We start from the raw sequence: 26,475 nt of genomic DNA, 5'->3' as shown, positions 1-26,475 counted from the left end.
ATATGTTCTTTGACTTTTTTATCCTCAGCTTTGTATTTTACCAGGAGAATTAAAAGAAATGCCATAGACTCCTATTATAATTTCTATATACCTATCTGCACAAATATCTACAAGCACTTTCTTTGTGTCTAGTTACCTATAATTCTATCTAAATCCCACCCCTTTATTTGGGCATTAGATCCTATACCTTGAAATCATATGTAATCTATATTCCTCTCCAACAAGATAATGTCAGACATGGGATTGGATCATTGGTGATATAATCAAGCTTCATGGCTTTAAATACGACCTACATATTGTTAAGTCCCCAGTTTTTTCTCCAGCAACAATTCTATATCCTGTATTTCACCATTCTTGACATTTCCACTTGGATAGCTAATGTACACCTCAAACTCAACGTAGCCAAGAGATAATTTTTGCTCTTTATCCTGAAACCTGCTCTATCAATAACCTTTCTCCAATCAGTTGATATCAATTTCATCTTTCCACTTGTTTGGAATAAACATTAAACATTTTGAAGTCATTTCTGTTTTCTCTATTTTATATTCTGTGTCAAATATATCAGAAAATATTTGCTCAACATTCAAAATACATACCAAATACAATCAGTTCTCATTTCTGAATCACTGCCATGCTGGTTCTCCCTTGGATCAGTGCAAATTGCTTTTTAATAGTTTCCCCTGCCCCCAAGCTTGGCCCCTTATAGTCTGCTCTTAATTATTTAACCAGAGTAAGTGGATAATTCACTCCCATGTAGAATATCTTACAATGGCTCCTCATTCTGCAAATGCTGAAGTCATTGAAATGGCCTATAAGATTCTTCTACAGCTTGCCCGTTACCTCTGAATTCATCATCTACTTCTCATCCATTGCTTACTCATCTCCAACTATACTAGCTTCCTTCCTGTAACCACAGTATACTAAGAATACTTTCATCTTAATGCATGTTCTCTAGCTATTTCCTCTGACTGGCCCACTCTTCCCCTAGGTATACACTTGGCTAACTCCATCACTTTCTTTAACGCTTGGTTTAAATTGCATCTTCCCAATTAGGTCTAATCCCGCCTGCCCTACTTAATACTACACATTTCCTTCCCACACACACCATGTTAAATCTCCTTTAGCGTGCTCCTATCTCCATTATTAAAAATATATAATTTACTTCTCTACTATGGTAACTTGTGACATTCATCCCTTACTTCTATATTAAAAGATAGAAACAGATAGGACAGATATCTGTGCTACTTTGTTCAGTAATATATTCTAAATAATGGGAATAAAATCTGGAGCGTAGTAGGTGGTAATAAATGAATATTAATTAAATAATCTAGGGGTGAAGCCTATTATTTTTTCTTTAGTGTTCCTAGGGATGTATCTGTTTAAAGTTTAAACTTTTTTTTGTTGTTGTTCTCTGGCATTCTACCCCAAAATCATAAAGATCATTAAGTCTAAATTGATTGAGATAAGGTCAGGTGTATAAAGAAAAATATCTTAAAATTGTCAATTCTCACATAAAATGTTAGTCAGCAGTCGTTTACTTGCTTTTTAACTTAGCTCTCAGAACACTTTGAAGATTGTGTTAGTAACAACATTTTACATAAGAAGAAAAAGCCATTTAGAAAATTAAGTAATATACCCAAGTTCATACGAGATAGTGACATAATTACTTTTTGAGCTGATGTATTTTTAAATTTATTCCCTCCATGTCACACAGAGAACCATGATCATGTTCCACTTTTATTTCCTATCTCTATTTAAATGCCCTGCTTCTTCATATATTTTCTACTTTCTTATCATTCTAATCACTTTCTTTAGGCTATAAATTAAGGCAATGATGACAGGCTGCCCAGCACCCCCTAACGCCCGCAAAATCGAAGTGTGTTTATATATCAAGTCTTAGGTTCACTTTGAATGTATAAATATGGAAATATGTGTCACAGGTTTACATCTTTTGAAAAAAACAGTTGTTAATTCACAATACCATAATAACGTAGTGGTATTAGTGTTTGCCATGACACAGTTAGTGTACTTAACTCTCTATATGGTGAATGGGAGAAAATATTAAAACATGTATTTGTTCCTGGGTTGCTTCCTTGCATTTCTCCTTTATGCTCCTCTTCCATTCCATTTGCTTCCATGACTCTCTTCTTTTCACGTTTGTAAAACCCCCACTAATTATGAGATATGTTACTAGGTACTAGAAAGCACAAATATAAAGACAGACATAATCAAAGCATTCAGAGTCCAAATTTGAGTGATATCTGTGTACAGCAGATTGTGATATATTCTTCTTTAAATGCTGTAATGAAAATATATACAAGTAGAGGAAAATCGGTTTTATTAGCATCTCATTATTTTTTCTGAGTATATTTCCGTGTGTGCTTACCTAAAGCAATTACTTTCAGATAAAAATCACTTTGTTGGCTGTGCGTCGTGACTCACTCCTATAATCCCAGCACATTGGGAAGCTGAGGCAGGTGGATCACTTGAGCCCAGGAGTTTGAGACCAGCCCGGGCAACACGGTGAAACCCCATCTCTAACAGAAATACAAAAAATTAGCCGGGCATAGTGGCACATGCCTGGTAGTCCCAGCTACTCAGGAGACTGAGGTGTGAGGATTGCTTGAGCCTAACAGGCAGAAGTTCCAGTGAACCAAGATGGCGTCACTGCACTCCAGCCTGGGCAACAGAGTAAGACCCTATCTCAAAAAAAAAAAAAAAAAGAAAGAAAGAAAGAGAAAGAAAAAAGAAAAAGAGAAAAGAAAAGTCACTTCGTTAAAAAAAATTCTACTTCTGTTTAAGTGTTATTATGTAATGAAGAGATACAGGAATTACTTGCACACATTCCATGAGGTTCTAAAGTTTTTATTTAAATAATATTGAAAATATTTTCATAGTAATTTAGTTTCAACCTTCAAGAAAAATGATCTCCAGAAAATGAGCATATTGTAAAGCTTTTTGCAGGCTTAAACTGGAACAGTTTTAAGGACAATTTAGCATTAAGCTAAACGATGCTTTAAATAGTAGTAGCACACCTTTTTAATTTAATGGCTCTACAGCTTCAATCACCAAAACTCAGCCAAATTCTGTTTCAAATTGAAAACAAAAAAGAGTCTTAAACCTAAGAGAGTTTGAAACCAGATAAAACCTAGATGAAATTTTATTCCACATATTGTTGCTCTCGTTTGGTTGAGTCAAATTCAATATTATTGTGAATGTCAGGAGGAACTTGGCATCAGCACTGCAAATATTTTGTTTGACAATATGTATTTAAACAACTGAGTCAACAGAGCCACATCTGTGCATCTTTCTACTAACAAGGGACCCAAAGTTTGCATTCCAGGCATTGGTGCTAGCAAAGACCAGTGTGGCAAGTCCTGCGAAGGGTGAAAAGCATTCATTATTCCGAAGGCAATGCTTCCTATCAATAGTTGGAAAGAAATAAAAGTAAATTCACAGAATTGCATAGAAATCGATGTAGAATAGAAATTATTATATAGTAATCATTAAGCATCTTTTGAATTCCCTTTTTGGCTTGAGAATTTTATCCTATTATGATTCACACCTATCAATGTAGAAATCAAAACTTAACTTTTTAATTAGCAGATATACGCAAGTCTATGATTCAGAAATGAAAAAGCAGAGGTACACAAAATTCATTCTTTCTTTAGGCATTGGAGATACCAAGCTTTAGGGGGAATAGCAGTGTCAAGGCTTGTACTATCCAGCCCCCTGACTCACCTATAATACCCATGATGTGTTTGATGAGCTTCCCAATGCAGAGTGGCAGCAGTAGTAGCTTCTTCCTTAAGGCAATCTCTATGCTGTTCTATGTGCTTTTCCTGGTTGAGTAACTTACTCATGAGTTACTTCTGGTACTTTTAGAGAGTCCGTGATGTACGACATATCATTTAATAAATACAATGCCTAATTCCATTCTGATGTTTGAAACCAAGAACTCTGTGTAATGGCAGGAATTATCATATCATGGTTCAACTTTTCCATGACTCTTGACAATCTTCTCAATTTTTTGACTTACCGTTTCTGTCATAAAATTCTAGACAAACACACCAGCCCACACCCACATACATACTCACACACAATTCTCATTTAGGTTTCGGTTTTCTCTTTTATCATGAAGACTTCTGAGACCAGATGGAGGAAAGCATACAGAGAAGCTTGCAATACCACAATACATTCATGTTGAAATTTATATATTTCCAATGCATTTTTGGATATATAAATTTCAAGTTGAAATTTATATATTTCCAATGCATTTTTATCTACACTTAACTTTACATATCTCCACCTCCTTCTTCTAGGATCTTAACTCTCATGAAAGCCTTTGTCACTGTTAGCAACTCTACCTTTTACAGAACACTTTAATCCCTTTACTTTCCTGACACGTAAACTGAATTTTCGTCCTGTATCTCCGTTTTTCTTCTTCTCCGTCTCACCTCTAATTCCCAATATTCAAACTATCTAAAAAAAATGTTGCGAAGTTTCAATGCATCTTAGACTCAAAATACCCAGATCTGGATTGTCTAACACTTCAGAAGCATCTGCTTTCCTTCTCTTCTCCTGCCCACCCATTCTTTCGATTGTTTCTCCCATATTAGGGAGTAGCAGCACCATCTATTCAATCTAAAACCCAGAAATTCAGAGTCTATGTCTTTGCCTTCCCCCTCAATCCTAATATTCCATCAATCACCAGTTTTACCAATTCTACCACCGCTTACATGTCTCCATAATTCATTTGCTTTGTTCTTCTTTGATATACACAATGGTGATTAGTTCAAGACACCACGTCTTACCTATATTACTCCAAAAGGTCTACCAAACTAGATATTATCCCCATTCTCTTATACTTTCCCATCCATTCTCTATAGTGCACCCAAAAAAATAAGCCTAAAGCATCAATATCTTGCCCTATATGGGTTCTTTATAAAGATTCTAGTTTGGATAATATCTAATCTTTTCTTTTTTCATGGCCTATCTGATCCCAGACAACCTCTCTAGGCACAAAATCCCCTAAAGCTCTCTTGCCTGCTGAGATGTAAGCAGGAGGAGATTGATAAAAATCTGGAAAGCACCCTGCTTCTCTTATGCCTAGAGGCTTAGCATATTACTAACTGCTACTCATACTCCAGCTTATAGAGTAAATATGCTTTTTTAGGGAAGTGATTTATAATGTAATAAAAACAGTAGATGTATTTTCTAAGTCTTCCCATAAAAACTGGCATATTATTCATATATTTATTATAATAAATCATGATTATTTAATTATATGTAGTTTTTTAAGAATATTGAAAGCCTTGTGAAAGCAGATAAGTTTTAAAAATTTCTCAACATTTTCCCTCAAAGTCTAGCAGTATAAAACTAAATGAATAACACATAATTGATACAAATCTGTGAAAGAAATTGTAATGGTTAATTTTTTATGTCAGCTTGACTGGGTTCAGGGATGCCCAAACAGCTGGTAGAATATTATTTCTGAGTGTGCCTGTGAGGGGGTTTCTGAAAGAAACTAGCATTTAAATCAGTGGACTAAGTAAAGATCTACCATCACCAATGTGGGCAGGCATCATCCAATCCCTTGTGAGCCTAAATAGAACAAAATGACAGAGGAAAGGTGAATTCTCTCTCTCTTTGAGTTGGTACATCCATCTTTTCCTGTGCTTGGACATGGGTGCTCCTGGTTCTCAGGACTTCAGACTCTGGGATTTGGTCCAGTGCCTTTCCCTCCAATACCCTCCCATCACTTCTTAGGACTTCAGCTTTGGACTAGGGGTTACAACAGGAATAACCCTGGTTCTCAGTCCTTCGGACTTGAATGAGTCCCTCCATGGCCTCCGTAATCAAGTGCACACATTTCTGTAATAAGCTTTTTCTGATATATATCTATGTATTAGTCCATTTTTCATGCACTGAAAAAGATACCGAAGACTAGATAATTTTTAAAGAAAAAGAGGGTAAATAGACTCACAGTTCCAAGTGGCTGGCAGTCCTCACAATCGTGGAAGAAGGTGAAAGGCACATCTTACATTGGTGTTAGTCAAGAGAGAGAATGAGAACCAAGTGAATGGGGCTTCCCCTTATAAGACCATCAGATCTCGTGAGACTTATTTACTACCAGCAGTGAATCATTAGAGAACAGTATGGGGGTAACAGTTCCCACGATTCAATTATCTCCCACCAGGACCCTCCCACAACACAGGGAGCTATAATTCAAGATGAGATTTGGGTGGGGACACAGCCAAACCATATCAATCTATATGAGTGAGAGTGTGTGTGCGTGTGTGTGTGTATACATATACACACACATATCAATCTACGTGTGTGTATACATATATATATGTATACACACACACAGATATCCTATCTGTTCTGTTTCTCTGGAGAATCGTAACACAAAAATAATATTCACTCTAACAAATAAATATTATTCATACTATATGTAGATTCATTATCATAGATTCATTTTTTACAATGTGTATACAAACACACACATACATACACAACAACTTTGGGGAGCATATTTGAAGTTCAATAAATTATACTTACTCAAATACACAATTTAAGAAACTTTATTTTTTTTTCTGAGGAAGTATCATTATAAGTAAAATAACAAAAAGTGTCATCAACTTCAAAAGTTACCTCTTGTCCCTTTGAAATTCATCTGTTCCTTAACCTCTATCCCAAGAAACCACTGTCTGCTTTTTGCTACAATACGTTGATTTGCATTTTCTAGAATGTATATCAACAGAATCATGCATTATGTAGTTTCTAGTCTGATTTGTTTAACTTAGCATAATACTTTTGAGATTCATTCAAGTTATTGTGTGTGTAAGCAATCTGTTTTCTTTTATGTTGAATAATATTCCATCGTAAGGATATACCACCGGTTGTTTGTTTACATTCTGGTCATAGACACTGGGTTTATTTCCAGTCTTTTACTATTATAAGTAGAGTTGCTATGAACAATCAATAGACAACTTTTTATATTTCTTCTGGGGATATACCTAATTGTGTTGTTCTGATTAATAAAGTAGTTTTACCATTTCACATGTCTACCTTTCTCTCAGCAATGTTTTGAAATGGCTATTGCAGAGGTCTTGAACATCTCCATTCAATTTTTTTGTATTTTATTTTATTGCTATTTGTGTATTTTGATATTACTGTAAAAGGGTTTTTAGAAATTAATTTCATTGAAACAATGACTGGAAATAATAGCTGTCTTGAGGTGGAAGCCATGAGTTGAGAAAAGCAAAATAATCCCATAAAGGGCCTGCATCACAGATGCTTGAAAGCAGCTTCAAGAGCATGAACTGCCAACCCAACTTTTCGTAATAAAAAATAACCTCTAATCCACTATTTAAAAATGAAAAATAGTTCCTTGGAGTAGTGTTTTGAACATCTATACTACGTATTAAATTTGAATAAGTATCCATTTTATTTACTCATTTAAGAAATGAGGCTGGGCGCAGTGGTTCACGCCTGTAATCCCAGCAATTTGGGAGGCCGAGGCAGGCGGATCGCAAGGTCAGGAAATCGAGACCATCCTGGCTAACACGGTGAAACCCCTGTCTCTACTAAAAATACAAAAAATTAGCCAGGCCTGGTGGCGGGAGCCTGTAGTCCCAGCTACTCAGGAGGCTGAGGCAGGAGAATGGCATGAACCCAGGAGGCGGAGCTTGCAATGAGCCGAGATTGCACCACTGCACTCCAGCCTGGGCGACACAGCAAGACTCCGTCTCAAAAAAAAAAAAAAAAATCCGCTCACCAGATATCAGCATGAAGGTGAAACAGAAATTTCCAGTGCTCATTCCCGCAACAGGAACATTAATTTGAACAACTATTCATGCACGAAAACACAGTCATAATCGCTAAGGAAACCAGATGACAGATGACAATACTTGGCTGTACCACAGAAATAAGAGAAGAGTCGTTGAAGAGGATAGGAAGGTTTTACTTTACTCATGTTCCCTCCTCCAAATTCAGACATAGCGTGGAGAGATATACTGTCTGATTGGGGGAAGGAGAGGAAAGGAAGCACCAGACTTTGGCTTGGACTCCAACACTAGACCTGCCCCCTTAAAGCGCAGGACCAGGCAGGTCCCTAAGGCCCCAGACCCTAAACTCCTACCCTCAGTCTGAGCCATCAGACCTGCCCTAGTGCCAGGCTGGATTCTGCAATCCCAGGCTCCAGGCCTGCCTGGCAAACTCAGTCTCCAGGACCACCCACCTCAGGCCAACCCCAGCAGCCTCAGGCTCCCAACTGGCCCAGCACCAGCTTGGCCCCTGTAGCTTTTGGCTACAGGCCCACCCCAGGGTCTGACCAGCCCCACAGATTCTGGCTTCAGGTCTGCCCTATATACTCTATCTCTAGGTGCACCCTAGAATCAGGCCCACCCTGCCAGCCTAAAATTCCACACCATACCTAGCACTAGGTTTGCCTGTACCTCCCTAATTATAAGACTGACACCTGGCCAGGAGCGGTGGCTCAAGCCTGTAATCCCAGCACTTTGGGAGGCTGAGGTGGGTGGATCACGAGTTCAGGAGATCGAGACCATCCTAGCTAACTCGGTGAAACCCCGTCTCTACTAAAAATACAAAAAATTAGCCAGGCATGGTGGCAGGCGCCTGTAGTCCCAGCTACTTGGGAGGCTGAGGCAGGAGAATGGCTTGAACCCAGGAGGCAGAGGTTGCGGTGAGCCACTGCACTCCAGCCTGGGCAACAGAGTGAGACTCCGTCTCAAAAAAAAAAAAAAAGAAAAAAGAAAAAAGACTGACTCCCACAGACACAGACTGGCCAGCCGCTGCACAGATAGGTTATAGGATGCCCAGTACCAGGTCAGCCCCTGGGGCCCCTGGCTCTAGGCCCACCTCAGGCGCCAGACCAATCCAAAGTCAGGATGATACACACAACCCCAGGCTTTAGGCCTATGCCAGCATCAGGTCAGCACCCTGGCCTCAAGCACCATGCTAGCACCCAAGACATAAACTTCAGGCCTGTCCCTGTGGATCCAGCTTCCACAGCAGCATACCAGCCCCTATGAGCCCAAGACCCAGATCAGTGCACACAATCCCAGGGTCCAGATGGCCAGATATAGGCTCTATGCCTGTCCCAGCGTAAGACCAGTAAACCCAGAATGGACCTAACATCTGGGTCCACTGGGACATGCCTGGAGGCTGAATCCACTGGGGCTGGGCTGGTGCTGTGGAGTGGGCTTGAAACCTGAGTCTATAGAACAGGGCTGTATCCTGCTATAGTCCATGTGTCCTGGATAGGGACTAGCCCAATAAACCCCAAAGCCAATCTGGCCCCTCTGGACCAAGGCTCCAGTACCACCCTAGAAGGTTCAGGCTCTAGGCCAATTCCTATGGACCCATGACCCAGGTATACCCTGCAGACTCAGGCTTCAGGCCGACACTAGCACTAAGCCAACCCCAGTGAACTCAGCCTTCAGGCATGTCCCAGTGAACCCAGATGTCAAGTCCATCCTTATGCCTGGCCAACTGCTGTACAATCAGGGTCAAGGTCCACCCCAGAGCCCCATCAGTCCTTGTGGATCCAGGCTTCAGGCCCACCCTTACCAATACAGCACCTACTGATACAGATATAGACACAGAGCCTAGAGATATAGACATAAACACAGATAAAGATACAGATTACAGACACAGATGCAGATACAGTCCCCACCAATACATGCTCCAAGCCCACCCTCGCTTTCCTTTTAAGCACACACACGAACTGATAGTAAGAGGCTGGATAAAGATATTTTATGCAAATGGAAACCACAAGAGAGAGGAGGTAGCTATACTTATATCAGATAAAATAGATTTCAAGTCAAAAACTGTAAAAAGAGACAAGTGCCAATTCATTAAAAGGATATAACAATTATAAAAATACATGAATCCAAAATTGGAGAACCTAAATATATAAAGCAAATATTAATACATAAAAGGAGGACATAGATTATAATACAATAACAATGGGACTTAGATACTCCACCATTGGCAATAGGTAAATTATCCTGACATATCAACAAGAAAACATTGGACTTAAAGTACAGTTTAGACCAAATAAATCTAACAGGCATATACCAAACATTCCATGCAACTTCAGTAGAATACTCACTTATCCTTTGCAAATACACACAGAACACTTTCCAGGATATATCATATGTTAGTCCACAAAACAAGTTTTAACATATTTAAAAGGAATTAAATCACATCAAGTAAATGGTATGAAACTAGAAATCAATAACAGGAGAAACATTGGAAAATTCACTCATATATGAAAATTAAACACTATGCTCCTGAATGATTAATGAGTGAAAGAAATTAAAAGAAAAATTTAAAAATATTTTTGGGAAAACAAAATTAAATATATAGCAAAACTTATGGGATGCTTATAGCTATACATGCTACGTCAAAACAGAAGAAAAATCAAACAAACAACTTCATGCATGCATCAAGGAACTAGAAAAAGAGCAAGCTAAGCCCAAAGTTAGTAGAAGAAAGAAGATAATAAAGATAAGAGCAGAAAGAAATGCTAGAAAAACAACATGAAAGAACAATGTGCTAGTCTGTTTTGTGCTACCATAGCAGAATATTACAGACTGGGTAATTAAAAAAAAAAAAAAAAAAAAAAAAAAAAACAGATACTTATGAGCTCACAGTCCTGGGGGCAGGAACGTCCAAAATCAAGGTGCTGGAGTTTGGTGAAGGCCTTCTTACTACGTCATAAGATGGCTGAAGGCATCACATGATGAAGGGCAGATGAGCAAGGAAGGGCAACAGAGAGCAAGAGATAGAGAGCAAGACAAGATGAATCCACTCCCGAGATTACAGCACTGATCTATTCATGAAGGCTCTTCCCTCATGACCTAAACACCTCCCAGTACTATAACAATGGCAAATTTCACCGTGATTATGAAGGAGACAAACATTCAGACCATACTAATCAACAAAAGTATGAGTTTGTATTTTGAAAAGACAAACAAAATCAATAAATCTTTAACTAGACTTAGAAAAAAAGAGAAGCTTAGAATAAATAAAGCCAGAAATGAAAGAGGAGACATTGCAATTCATATCACAGAAATACAAAGGATTATTAGAGACAACTATACACGATTATGTGCCAACAAATTGGATAACCTAAAAGTAGATAAATTCCTAGACACATTTAACCTGCTAACACGAAATCATGAAGAAAAAGAAGTTCTTAACTGACAAATGAAAAAAAGAGATCGAGTCAGTAAAAACAGTATTTTTATTTTCATTTTTATTTTATTTTTTAAATTATATTTTAAGTTTTAGGGTACATGTGCACAACGTGCAGGTTTGTTACATATGTATGCATGTGCCATGTTGGTGTGCTGCACCCATTAACTTGTCATTTAGCATTAGGTATATCTCTTAATGCTATCCCTCCCCCCTCCCCCCACCCCACAACAGGCCCTGGTGTGTGATGTTCCCCTTCCTGTGTCCATGTGTTCTCATTGTTCAATTCCCACCTATGAGTGAGAACATGTGGTGTTTGGTTTTTTGTCCTTGCAATAGTTTTTATATCAAGGAAAAGCCTAGGATATGTTGACTTCAATGTTAAATTCTACTGAACATTTAAATAATATCAATCCTTCTCAAACTCTTCCAAAAAATTGAAGAGGAGAGAATACTTTCAAACTCATTTTACAAGACTAGAATTACCCTGATACCAAAGCCGGTCAAGGAGATTACAAGAAAAACAAAATTACAGGCGAGTATCACCAATGAACAAAGATAAAAAAATCCTCAGCAAAATAATACAAAACCAAATTCAACAGTACAATGAAAGGATCATTAACTGTGATCAAGTGGGATTTATCCAGGGATGCAAAGATAAGTTTAACATATGCAAATCCGTAAATGTGATATACCACATTAACAGAATGAAAGTCAGAATCCACATTAACATCTTACTAGATACAGAAAAAGCTTTTGACAAAATTCAACATCTTTTTATAACAAAAACTCTTAACAAATTAAGTATAGAATGTATGTACCTCAATTCAACAAAGGTCACACATGATGAATCCACAGCTAATACTGTGCTCCACAGTGAAAGCTTTTCCTTAAATATCAGGAACGAGTCAAGGATGCTCACTCTTGCCACTTCTTCTCAACATAGTATTAAAAGTTCTAGCTGGAGCACTTAAGCAAAAGAAAGATATAAAAGACATCCAAATTGGAAAGGATGGAGTTAAATTTGTTCCTATTTGTAGACAATATGCTCTTATTTGGAAAACTTTAATGACTGGATCAAAACACTGTTAGAACTAATAAACAAATTCACTAAAGTTGTGGGATACAAAATCAACATACAATAATCAATAGCATTTTATACTAAACCAACTATCTGAAAAAGAAATAAAAAAGCATGACTTATAGCAACTATATATCACAATTAGGAATATATTCCAGAAAGGTTAAAGAACTTGTACACTGAAAACTGTACAACGTTTATAAAAGAAGTTTAAGAACACACACATTTATGAAATAATTCATGTTCATAGATTGGAAGAAATAAAATTGATAAAATGTCTGTACTACTGAAAATACTCTACAGATTCAATAAATTTCCTGTGAAATTCCAATGACACTTTTCACAGAAATATAAAAAAAATCTTAAAATTAGTATGAAACCACAAAAGACCCTCAATAGCCAAAGAAATCCTGAGTAATAAGAACTAAGCTTGAGGTATCACATTACCTGACTGGAAAATGCAGTCATTTTATTACATATTACAAAGCTATAGTAATTAAATAGCCTGTCACAGACATGAAAACAGACACATGGACCAGTGGAATAAAGAGTCTCAAAAGAAATCCACAAATTAATGGTCCATTGAATTTTGACAAAGTGCTAACATGGTTTGGAAATTTGTCCTCTCCAGATCTCAAGTTGAAACTCCTAAAGCTGAAGGTAGAACCTGGTAGGAGGTGTTTGGGTCATGGGAGCAGATCCCTCATGAATGGCTTAGCACAATTCCCTTGGTGATGAGTGAGTTCCTACTCAGTTCACACGAGATTTGGTTGTTTAAAAAAGTATGACACCCCCCTCCTCACTTGCTCCCTTGCTTGCCATGGGAAGCGCTGGTTCTTCCTTCACCTTCCACAATGTTTGTAAGCTTCCTGAGGCCCTCACAAAAAGCCAATGCCAACACTATGCTTCTTCTAGAGCCTCCAGAACTATAAGGTGAAATTAAACCTCTTTTTTTCCTAAATTACTCAGTCTCAGCTTTTTGTTTATAGCAACACAGAAACAGGCTAATATAGATGCCAAGAACACAAAGTAGGGAAAATACAGTGTCTTCCACAAATGATATTGGGAAAACTGAATATTCACATGCAGAAGAATGAAATTAGACTCAACTCACAGCATATACAAAAATCTACTCAAAGTGAATTAAAGTAAATTTAAAGCTTGAATTGTAAAATTACTACAAGAAAACAGGGGAAAATCTTGAAGATGTTGTTGTCAGCAAATGGTATTACCCAAACTGAAAACCATTTCATGGCAAAGGAAATAGTCAACAGATAGAAAAGACATCTTACTAAATGAGAGAAAATATTACCAAATAATACATCTAATAAGGCGCTAATATTTAAAATGTGTAAGGAACTCAACCAGCTAAATAGCAAGAAAACAAATAATCAGATTTTAAAATGAGCAAAAGATTGAGCAGATGTTTTCTAAAAAGAAATATATAAATGGTTACATGGTATATTTTAAAAATGCTCAGCATCAGTAATCATCAGGAAAATGTAAATTAAAATCACAATGAGATATCACTTTACTTCTGTTAAAATAATTATTATCAAAAACATGAAAAATAACAAGTAAGGGTGTGGAGAAAAGGGAATCTCGAGCAACATTAGTGGGAATATAAATTAGTACAGGCATTATAGAGAATAACATGAATGTTCCTCAAAAAATTAATAATAAGGCTGGGCGTGGTGGCAGCCGCCATGGCCAACATGGTGAAACCTCGACTCTACTAAAAATACTCTACTAAAAATTAGCTGGGCGTGGTGGTAGGTGCCTGTAATCCCAGCTACCTGGGAGGCTGAGGCAGGAGAATTGCTTGAAGCCGGAAGGCAGAGGTTGCAGTGAGCCAAGATCGAGCCAGGGCACTACAGACTGGGCAACACAGCGAGACTGTCTTAAAAAAATAATAATAGCAATAGAACTGCCACGTGATCCAGCAATCCTACTACTGTGTGTATACCTAAAATAAATGAAATCAGTATGTGGAAAAGATATCGATGTTCCCATGTTTCTTGCAGCACTTTTCACAATGGCCAAGATATGGAAGCAATCTAAGAGTCCATTAAGGATGAATGAATAAGGAAAATGTAGCATATGTACACAATGGAATTCTATTCAGCCTTTAAAATGAAGGAAGTCCTGTCATTTGCAATAACATGGATGAACCTGGGGAAGTTTATGTTAATTGAAATAAAACAGATGCAAAAAAAATATTGCATGAACTCACTTCTATATTAAATCTGAAAATGTTGAACTCATAGAAGCAGAAAATAGTAGCCCACCCAGGGCTGGTAGGCACTGTGGGGAGAGAAGGTTTACAAAGCTGTGGAATCAAAGGATAGAAAATTTTGATTAAAGAAAAGGAAAACGTTCAAAAAATCTATTGCATGACATGGTGACTACAGTTCATAACAATATTCTTGAAATTGCTAAGATATTTTAAGTGTTCTTATCATAAAAATAATAAGCTTGTGAGATAATGCATATATTAATTAGCTCAATTTAGCCATCCCACAATGTGTATAAACATTTCAAAACATCATGTCGTATATGATAAATAGATACAATTATCATGCCAATTAAAAATATATAAATTCATTAAAAACATGTTTGTGCAGGCAACTTATGAAATTAGATTTTAGTGTTTTTCATATGAATCTAAATGAATTATTTAAATAATGCATTTGTCTTCTCATAATTTTAAACATAAAAATTTTGTCTGTTATCAGGACAAAGCTGTGATTCCTCTTTGAGATAATTTTAATTTTAGAATGTCATTCTCAGCCGGTCTCAGTAGCTCATGCCTGTAATCCGAGCAGTTTAGGAGGCTGAGGTGGGCAGATCATCTGAGGTCAGGGGTTCGAGACCAGCCTGACCAACACCGAGAAACCCTGTCTCTACTAAAAATACAAAAATTTAGCCAGAAGTGTTGGTGCATGCCTGTAATTCCAGCTACTCCAGAGGCTGAGGCAAGAGAATCGCTTGAACCCGGGAGGCAGAGGTTGCAGTAAGCCGAGCAAGAGCGCGCCATTGCACTCCAGCCTGGGCAACAAAAGGGAAACTCTGTCTCAAAAAAAAGAGAAAGTCATTCTGTCTCCACCAAGAAGGTTAGTCAATAAATTATAATTACAATTTTAAAAAATTATTTGCATGTTTCTTTATCTTAATACGATAAAAACTAGGATTTAGTGACTTCCAAAATCTTTTTAGTTATTAGTTGCATACTAAAGAAAAGAAAATTGTTTCTCCTAGTTTAGTTTTTTTTCACAGTTTCCATTAACAAATTGAAATGTGTACCTTTTGAAGAAAAAAAAAAATCCTCTTTTGAAGTACAAATTTTGTAGTGTTTGTTTAACCAAAAATTCCATTTATTTTTCCTCAAACCACCTAGGTTTTTTCTCACAGCAGATCAAGATTAAACATATTTGTGACAGAATTTTCTTAGAAGATATATAGAAAATATCAGACATACCTCTATTTTATATAGGATAAATACAAAATGTAACAAGCACTAGGTAAACTCAGGGTAAACCCAATTCAGATAGAATATTGACTAGCACACAAAAATGACAGAAGAAAGCAGACATTGTAGATATTTGCATTTACTTTTAAATTGTAATTCTAGTTATTTCAGATTTCTCCCACAATGGGGCTACTTTGTCAAAAATCAATTTAATGGTGAACAAGCATGATTCATTGCATATAGTCATAGAGTTTCCTTTCCTTGCTTATCTTCCTTCCTTCTCTTATTTCTTTTCTTCTCTCCTTTCTTTTCCTCTCAAACTTTCAAAATATTAATATTTAGGGGCTTGCACATGCTAGGATGCAATATTGATTAGAGAATTAAAATGCTTTTCAGTTCCTTCAAATCTTAAAACACAATCTCAGTTTAGGAATAAAGTGACCGACTACTTATAATCATGAGAAGTGCAATCTTTAAGTATAGGCTTTTCCCCATCTCGCTGCTTGAGCCGGTGGAAGATTGACAATTGTTGAGAGATAATTCTCCATAGGTCAGTTGTTTTCTGTACATCCTGAAAGTTTCAAGATGTACAGTCAAGATGTACAGAAAGACTGCCTTTGATACATACTATCAAAAGACGTGTTCAACAAACCAACTTGGAAAATACTCTTTTTTTTTTTTCCAGTATAGTACAAACAATGTTTTCCTCTGGGAAAAGAAGAAATTTGTTTGCAAATATTTGCTTGGAGAGGCTTGTTTGCAGCCCTCTATTAAAAAAAGAAGTGATTTTCTAGTTCAAAATTTCTCACCACACGTGTTACAAACTCCCTATGTTCTCAGCATCCATATAGGTGCATGGGACTGAAGGGACTGGTACAAACATAGAATCCATGGTGACTTCTAGTCATAGGTAATCAAGTTATCTTTTTCTGAGCCCAGGGTCTTGTGTCTTCTGACAGCATTCATGAATCTCAGAGCTTTCATTAGTTTCTTATCGGCTTGTACCTAACAATAAACTTGGTTCACTTTCTCTGCCTTTTGCTATTCTCATGTACCCCCATCTTGCAAATCCTGATTTCTGACCACCCAGGGCCAGAGATATAGAGATATGTGGGTAGAAGAAGAAAGTAAAAGAAATTTCTTGGTTAATTGCTATTGAAATTATATTATCTAGTGTTGTCAGGTGTTTGAAATTGATCCCTATACTGACATTGTGCATCTATGAGGTCTTCAGAGTTTTTATCCCCCAAACATTGAAATTTCTGATTTGCAGTTGCCTTGACATGGTAAAACATAGGTCTGGCTAGTCAATAGCTACTTCTTCAGGCCATAGGAACTTGGAATCAGCTTCCCTATCCAGCTGATCCTGTTGAGTTAAACATCAATTCTCTTTTTCATTCATGGACATAATGTGCTACACACACTACTTGCCCAACAAAAGCTGAAAACACATACAGGCTTAGATATGACAACTTATATGCCACCTCAGAGAAACTATATAGCCAGGTTTATGCCATCTTGGTTTATCAACACTGGTTGTGGCACAAAACCCAGGACATTATGCTTCTAAACCTTCATGAGACACTTATTCTTTGTTTCCTCTGAAAAATCCTGATCTCCTAACTTGAAATTAATAGGATAATACATCTTTTCCTCCCATATTGAGTGAAGGTAATGGAAAGTACACAAAACTCATTTGATTTTATTTACAGAAAAATACTTGTCTCAAATTCTGACTCCTGAGAATTTATATTCTGAAATATAAGTTAGAGAGTTCGCAAAAAAATGAGACATTGTAACTCACCTGCACTGCTATGTTTTACAACAAGTTCTGCATGCTGGAGTTTGATTCTGACTTCTATTTTCTTGGGCCATAAGTTGAAACTAAGTTGAAAATAGTTCTAATTATTAAATTCATACATTTGTTTTAGCTAATAATACAGTAACACAATGTTCTGTATTATAATCACAAGGGCATTATTTTAAGAAATTAAGTAATTTTTCCCTCTCTACTTTGCTCCCAGCCTTTTATAAATACAAAGTAAAAGTGAGGTAAATGATCAAAAAGAGGGCAATAAGTGAAAAATAGAAGACAATAACAAATTTGAATATTTGAGAGTCTGTATTCTGATGATATTGTTACCAAAACACCAGGGATTTGGCCTAGGTCCTGCTGCTCACTGCACAGTAAGCCAATCACTGCGATGACAAGTATTGCTAAGGAAGAGGGCTTTAATTAGGTGCTACAGCCGAGGAGAGGGAGCTCAGTCTTACATCCATCTCCCTGATGGGCCAAAACTAGGGGTTTAAATAGCAGGGAAGAAATGTAACAATGTGTAAGAAAATAGAAACTAGGGAGGGGGCAAGGAAGCAGTAAGGATAAATGAGGGGTCTGGCATCTCATGGATGTGGTGATCTGGTGACTTTCAGTTCTTGGATAATGTATTTTTCTCCTTCCTTCCTACCTTCCTTCCTTCCTTCCTTCCATCCTTCCATCCTTCCTTCCTTTCTACCTTCCTTCATTGCTGCCCAAAGGTCCTTTCCTGAGGAAGGAACTCAGATAAAACAAATATAAGTTTCAAGATTTAAGACCAGAAAGGTCAGTTTCTATGTTTATCCAAAAGAACAGTCGATGGGGCTATTGGGTTAGCTTCAATGTCACTGCTTCTGGCTACAGAATAATTTAAAAAAAAATTATCCTGTAGTGTTTGTAAAGCTTTAGCATTGGCCACAAGAGCTAATTCAGAAAGAAAACTAGATGAAGCTTTGATCAAATTTGACTGTTATTGGAAATCAATAATCAACAGAACAATACAAAAATACAGAGAACTTTATTAGCTCTTATTAAGATTATAGTTATGTTTCTTCCAAGCCTCAGCATATGTGCTTAGTTTGATTTTGGATTTTCTTTTAAAGCATTACACATGTATCTAGTGTGAGTTTTAATATTAAAATTAGTCAGTGAGGCAAACCATTATTAGGATTTTTCTAGGGAGCTGACACCAGGTTGAATGTTAAAGAAACTAGATGTTATTAAGTTCATTTCTCTCTAACAATATATCATAGCAAAACTCGAGAATAAATACACTGGAATCTGAGACAGATTACTTGAATGTGAACACTAGTGGTCTGTAGTCCACATGTTAATCCTCTTAAACTTCCCCATAAGGCTATATTATTTAGGTTCAGTCAGGTTAATAGAATGAAAGGCTTTAACATGTGGATTAGAGTTTACAGAAAAGAAAAGAAGACGTAGGGAAACAAAGGTCAGCCAGGTAATCAACAAAGGCCAAGAAATGCAGCCAGAAAACCAAGGTGGTTTAAGACCTTAACCAAAACTACTGGAGCACGTGATTGTCAAAGGAACTTGCTGACATCTTCAGAAATAGCCTGCCTGTTTCTGTCAACAGCATCAAAGCAGGTGAGAGATAAGCAATCTCAAGCTTTGTGTATCTTATATTTGTCAACACATCCGACCATAACCCCCTTCAGGAATTGCATAATTTATTCCTATTCCTCTTGCCAAATTATAACATTAGTTTGCCTTATAATATTCTAATTTAAAAAAAAATTTCTAACTTTCATTTTCAGTTCAAGAGTACATGTGCAGGTTTGTAACATAGGTAAACTTGTGTCATGAGGGCTTATTTTACAGAGTATTTCATCACCCAGGTATTAAGCCTAGTACTCATTAGTCATTTTTCCTGATCCTTTCTCCATTTCCACCCTCCACCCTCCAATAGGCCCCATTGTATGTTGTTCCCCTCTGTTGTGTTCATGTGTTCTCATCATTTAGCTCCACTTATAAGTGACAACATGTGTTATTTGGTTTTCTGTTCCTGTGTTAGTTTGCTAAGGATAATGGCCTCCAGCTGCATCCATGTCCCTGCAAAGGACATAATTTCATTCTTTTTATGGCTGAATAGTATTCCATAGTGCATTTGTACCACACTTTCTTTATATGACGTTCGAATTAGTTATATAAGGAGAAGGATTCTCATAAAAATGGTTTAACATTTCTTCTCTGCATTGTAAAGGAGACCATTGGGAATAATGCCAACTTAACAACAATTCAGAACAACTTCTATGGGGTAGAAATTGTAATCATCCATTTAACAGGAGTACATTAAAGCTTATGGAGTTTAGGTAACTTGTCTAAAAATGTAAGTCCAAAATGCAAGATAATATTCAAATTCAGGATAAACTGAAAAAAGTGCAAGTGCCTATATGGCAGCTCCAGAGATTCTAATTTTATTGCTCTTGGTTGGCATTCATGTAATTCGATTCCTATGAAAACTTTCCAGGGCATTTGAATGTACAAGCAGACATGAGAAACACTGAAATAAATCAGACTCGTATTCACTCATGATTTTTAAATTTGGATTCTGGAATACTTGTAGCAATAAGTTTTCTCTTTATAGGCCTGTAACATTTATAAAAATCCAAATTTGGCCAGGCACGGTGGCTCACGCCTGCAATCCTAGCACTTTGGGAGGCCAAGGCAGGTGGATCACGAGGTCAGGAGTTCAAGACCAGCCCGGCAAAGATGGTGAAACCCCATCTCTACTAAAAATACAAAAATTAGCCAAGCATGGTGGCAGGCGCCTGGAATCCCAGCTACTCAGGAGGCTGAGCCAGAGAATTGCTTGAACCCGAGAGGCAGAGGTTGCAGTGAGCCGAGATCGTGCCACTGCACTCTAGGCTGGGTGACAGAGTGAGACTCTGTCTCAAAAAAAAAAAAAAAAAAAAATCCAGATTCGCTCTTCTTTCTACAAGTAAACTTTACATAATTCTATGAATTATTATTGTTAAAATTAATATTATTTTACTTTCCATATCCTAATGCTACTTCATGAAACATGTAAATATTATTAAGGATTTGTTACATTTGTTAATCATACACTATAGTTAGTGCACTGATAAGAAAATAAGACAAGTATTCTATCTTGAATTTAACATTGTGTGCAGTTGCAAAACTCATATTGCAACTTTATATAATGAAACTGTTGAAGTGCTCAACATCTCCTCCTCAGAGGGTGAAAAATTTCTGGGAAAATTCTTAATTAAGTGGGAAATGTTATTTTTGTTTTTAATTGTTTTTTAAACAGTATTTTCTTGCTATTTATAAAAATACATGTGCAATTACTTAAAATCATTACTGACAAAAAGTAAGTAATCAATAAAGTTTTTTTTTTTTTAAGTCTGAGAAAAAGACAAAATGTGTTTACTAAAAATAGATGTGCCTTGTTTTGGGCCTGGTTTCATAATAGCACAACTCTAATACACATATAGTTTTAGATAAACTATATCATTGCTTTTTTTTTCTATATGTCTATCTATACTACATTTCATCAAATCTATGATGCCATTGGTTTTAAGACATGTCATATGTATGAATCACTAAGAAAGAAAAACCACTGCTAAGAAAACTATTGTGCAAGCTTTATTATCATTTAGAATGTTTATTTTGTAGCTGTGGACAAACTGTTTAATTTTCTTTAGATATAGATTCTTACGTTTTGAAAAAGAAAGAGATGACTGAAATAAATTAGTTTTAATGATAGATCTTCCAACCATCTACCAACACAGGTTTCTCTTCCACTTCTGGGTATATGGAGCCAAGGATCCTCATCCAGATGCAGTGGGTCATAGCCATGTTCATAGACCTAAAAATAATATGGAAACAGAACTAAAGTGTGTAATTCCTACATTGAAGCAATAACAAGTTCATACATGATTCTCTACTTTCTCCCTTTCTCTGCCATGGCAATGGGGAAAGCCGCTTTAAACAGCAATGTTGGAAGCACAGATTTAAAACAACTTGGGCTATTGATTCACCACAGAGTAGACACTTGTCCTGAAAAGTGAGGTAGACTTAAAAAAAATTCACCAGTGAGAAATAAATTTTTATTGCACTAGAATACTGACATCCTATTCCTGCAGCCAGATAAAATCTATCCTGGCCAATGCAGAAATTAGTATAAAAATGAGGCAAAGACATGGAAAAACTATAATCTGTGGCTAGGCAGTGAGTGGTGAAGGGACCAACATGAGAGTTGCAAAGATGACAATCATGTTACACAGTGGCAAAAGCATTCATAAAATTACTATGTATACATGAGAACTGGACATCATTTTGAATAAAATAGTAATGTACTTTGGTTCTTTTCCATGATGTTTTTGCAAGGTGTTACCAGAATGAAATGAGCTTTGTAAAGAACTGGCTGTTTTGCCTACAAACTTGACAAGAAGAAGAAAAAAATGTCCGTAAGTTCATGGGCTTGCAGAATTAGAAAAGGCAATTGCTCTTACATTCTCAACAGAAAACAATAAATTTGAGAAAACACATAAGAAGGAAACAGGTAATGAAAACTTTCAACTGAACAAATCTCCCTATGACACAGAAAAGGTGAAAGGAGTTGTGCCCAGTAAGTGTTTAAAATATAATACAATAATTCAGGGCAATGAATGAACTAAGGAGCTAGACTTCAGCAAAACTACAATAACTCCAATGTTGCCTCTATCATATCGATGAGCAAAAGGCATTGAGGAAATAAAGCAAATAAGTACAAGTGATCTGAGAGTCCTTGTACTAGTTGCCAAAGAAATAAAAAAGCTGGACTCGATGGATAATCATGAGATACCTAAAATAGCAATAGTACACTAAGTCATGTTTAAGCATACCATAGATTAAGAAAGTTGGCCAGTCTGCCAAGGAGAGTATATTTCTCAATGTGTACTTCACCTTGTTCAGGGAAGAAAACAGAAAATAAAGAAATCTCCTGCCCAGACAATGAAGCCAGCAGCCCCAGAGGAAAATAAGGAAGCTACTCAACAGAGAACAAAATCAAGGCCCAACCATGGGACAGTCTCAACCCAGAATAGGAAATTTGGTGCATGTAGGACTTCAGAATGCTAAGAACCAGTGGCTGTCTTTTCTTCATATGGTCTCTTCCTGAATAGGTAACTGAATTATGGAATATGAGGCATTGGGGATAGATAATTTTTCTTTTTAATTTGATTATTTTTAATTTAATATTTGTTCTCAGGTTAAGAATGACTATGTTGTGCTGCTATAAAGACACATACACACATATGTTTGTTGTGGCACTATTCACAATAGCAAAGACTTGGAACCAACCCAAATGTCCAACAACGATAGACTGGTTTAAGAAAATGTGGCACATATACACCATGGAATACTATGCAATCATAAAAAATAATGAGTTCATGTCCTTTATAGGGACATGGATAAAGCTGGAAACCATCATTCTCAGCAAACTATCGCAAGAACAAAAAACCAAACACCGCATGTTCTCACTCATAGGTGGGAATTGAACAATGAGAACACATGGACACAGGAAGGGGAACATCACACACCGGGGCCTGCTGTGGGGTGGGGGGAGGGGGGAGGGATAGCATTAGGAGATATACCTAATGCTAAATGACGAGTTAATGGGTGCAGCACACTAACATGGCACATGTATACATGTGCAACAAACCTGCACGTTGTGCACTTGTACCCTAAAACTTAAAGTATAATAATAATAAAATAAAAAAATAAAAGAATGACAATGTTGGTCAGGCACAATGTCTCATGCCTGTAATCCTAGCACTTTAGGAGGCTGAGGTGGGCAGATTGTCTGAGCTCAGGAGTTCGAGACCAGCCTGGACAACATGGTAAAACCCCATCTCTACTAAAATACAAAAACTACCCGGGCATGGCATCATGCACCTGTAGTCCCAGATACTTGGGAGGCTGAGGCAGGAGAACTGCTTGAACCCGGGAGGCGGAGGTTGCAGTGAGCCAAGATCGAGCCACTGCACCATTCTAGCCTGAGTGACAGAGCAAGATTCTATCTCAAAAAAAAAAAAAAAAGAATGACTATAGAATGACTATGTTAAAAAAAAAAAAAAGTTACTTGGTGTTTGAGATAAATCTTGATAGTAAATGGGATTTGGGGCTTGCCTTCTTTGGGGAAAGTTGTATTAATTCATGTAGCATGAATCAAATATTTGATGATCAGTGAGTAGCCTGGGATAAACATTATTAGTGTTAACCAATAGTGGGTCCACTTCCACCTCCTCACATTAAAGGCATCGCATCGTAGACTGTACTTGAGTGGGCCCATGATTATCTCTAGCCAATACTAATGCACTGTAAATTCATGACTGTGAGGTTCTCCATTTTCTTTCTTCTCCACTTCTCCAGTGACTGCGGAGATAAACTCAGATAAAATGAAATCACAAGATAAGAAAATTCCAAATTTCTGAGTTCCAGAAGAATATTTATGAATTATTATGATGAACAAACATTTATTTTCATAAACTATGACAATTTGGAGACTGTCTAGTGTAATCTGGACAATCCTAAAAATATTGAACTATTGGATTTTTTTAAATTTAGGGTGTGATTTTTGTGAATCATTTTTGTCTCAGAATAATCAATATCTTTGGTTTAGTACACAATATTGTTGTGTGACATCAAGTTGATAATGATGCTGCAAAGCGACTATTACCTTTTTCATAAATTTTACGGGTGATTGCTTGCTGTCTTACAGAAAAGTATCAACAGCTGATTTTTGAGTAAGTTCAGTCCATACACTAACAATGATCCCTATACCAAACCTGCTGCCTAGATGAGAGTGATTATAAAGCACTATCAATTGAAAACAATACATCTTAATTTCAGATATGTTGAAAACAGTTTATCTTTAAACTGAGGAGATACAATGTGTCTCGTAAAATTTGTTTGTTTGTAGAGTGACACTCTCTTAAGAAGTTATTAGATACTATTCTCTAATAAAACTAAAAAGTTGGAAGTAAAAAGAAAATAAAATGAACTCAACAAATTGGCTCATCAAGTATAAAATTTAAGGGAAACCCAGAAAATGATGTGGAGTATGTTTAAAGAATAGCCCATACTGGATAATAAAGCTTGTCTTAGATATATACAATAAAATACAATAAATAAACAAATCTCCCATACATATGCTTGCAAACACACACAGACACAAGAATTCACAAAATATTTGATTTTATGCACATTTTGAATAAAACAAAAATTCTTATCAAAAGGTGAAAGTTCTGCAAGTGAAAAAGAGAATAATAATAATGACTAAGAATAAAATATAGAGTGCTTATCTTGACTCTGTAACATTTGCTTAATTATAAAAATAAGAATTCTATATTTATTGAAAAATTAAAATACTAATATTATTGTATAGAAAGAATAGAAATGGACAAGTGGGATTTATGTAGGAGGGCCAAAATATCACATATAAGAGGGAAGTGTCAATGGATAATGATTGAATTTGATTAAAGCAAGAAAGAGTACATAGGCAAATAAGCCAGATAGGTGAAAATAGCTACCAGAAAAAATTATGGAATAATGTAATGTAAATAATATAAATGATTCCTTCTAGAAACAATAGTAAGATGGGAAGGGGTTTTAGGAAATTCAATTTTCACAGTCATTTAATCATTAAGAGTTGATGTTTCAACTGTAAACATGTATCACATTACTAATATTGAAGCTTTTATTGAAAATAATTTGGTATTTACATATTTATATTTATATGAGCATGCTGATTAACGATAGACTAACGACCACCAAATATCTGACATTCCACTGAATAGTCAGAAGTAGGTACCCTTTCCTAAATGAACTCTGCTCCTTGATCCACACCAAAGATTAAAAGTGAAATTTCTTGTGTTAAAGAATAATATTTGTTTACACTAGAAATAGTGAACATGTTTTAGGGAGCCTGGATATGTTATCCCCCCTTGCTGAATTATGTTTGTCTTCTCAGCAAAATATGGGATCAAAGCTGTTCTAACACCTGCTTTTTTGTAAATAATATTTTATTGTTGGAACGTAGCTACACTTTTATTCAGCTATCGTCTATGGCTACATCGAGTCTGCAGTGGCAGAATTGACTGGTTGTGACATATCCTTGTGTCCCCAGGTCTAAAATATTTACCATTTGTCACTCTACAGAAAAAAATGGCCAATCCTGCTTTAAAGTGTGTTGAGAATTGTTCTGGTAGGCAATTAAGTTATCAACTAGTCAAGATTGATTTTTATTCTTTGTTCTATGTCCCTTTCATCCCTAGTTCCATAATGTTGCCTTTGGGTCATGGTCCTTAAACTTCTAAGAAGTGGATTTTACAGAGTCTTAACCAAATATTTGGAAATACCCAATGAGGTCTCAGGTCTCTCTATCCTGATTAGGCTGGCACTCCAACATGTCCCTGATATACTTAACCTACTGGAATCTTGCTTTTCGTGTGTGTGTAGCCCCATCCTCAACCAAGTACCTGCAGGAAAGCCACATGTAGACTTTTGGGACTGCCTTCTGTGTTGCTCTATCCTTCTGCTAAATTTCTCACAAATTCCAGCCAACTCAGGAGCTAGAAAATGTATTTGGCTTTGGGGAATACAAAAAATCTAGCATGCTGTACTTGGTCTCTACTTCCCTTCACCATGGCTAAAAGTGACCCCAGAAGAAAGTTGGTGTTGATATGGGAAGAAGCTGGTGCTTTTCTTTGAAGTCCTGTGTGGTCTGTGTCTGGTATCTGAAAACAGTTGTCTTACTGTGTCCAGTTTTATCGATTTAGGCAGGAGAGTATATCTAGTACCCGTTACTCTGCCATGGCTAAAATAAAAAAAATTAGACAAGAAAAATTTTACTTG

General features: G+C 36.5%; 1 long non-coding RNA gene across 1 annotated transcript; it reads right to left on the bottom strand.

The window, feature by feature from the left end:
- Positions 1 to 18,134: 18,134 nt before the first annotated feature.
- LOC129464330 (uncharacterized) lies at positions 18,135 to 21,438 on the bottom strand. The gene is made up of 3 exons (XR_008651547.1): positions 21,296 to 21,438; positions 18,293 to 18,322; positions 18,135 to 18,256 (listed from the first exon to the last, which is right to left on the bottom strand). It is a non-coding gene; the product is annotated as an uncharacterized lncRNA (long non-coding RNA).
- Positions 21,439 to 26,475: the final 5,037 nt, after the last annotated feature.

Source organism: Symphalangus syndactylus, chromosome 16 (assembly GCF_028878055.3).
Source record: "Symphalangus syndactylus isolate Jambi chromosome 16, NHGRI_mSymSyn1-v2.1_pri, whole genome shotgun sequence".
NCBI lineage: Eukaryota > Metazoa > Chordata > Mammalia > Primates > Hylobatidae > Symphalangus > Symphalangus syndactylus.
Note: the sequence above shows the minus strand (reverse complement) of the source record. Positions and strands in the feature narration are given on the sequence as shown.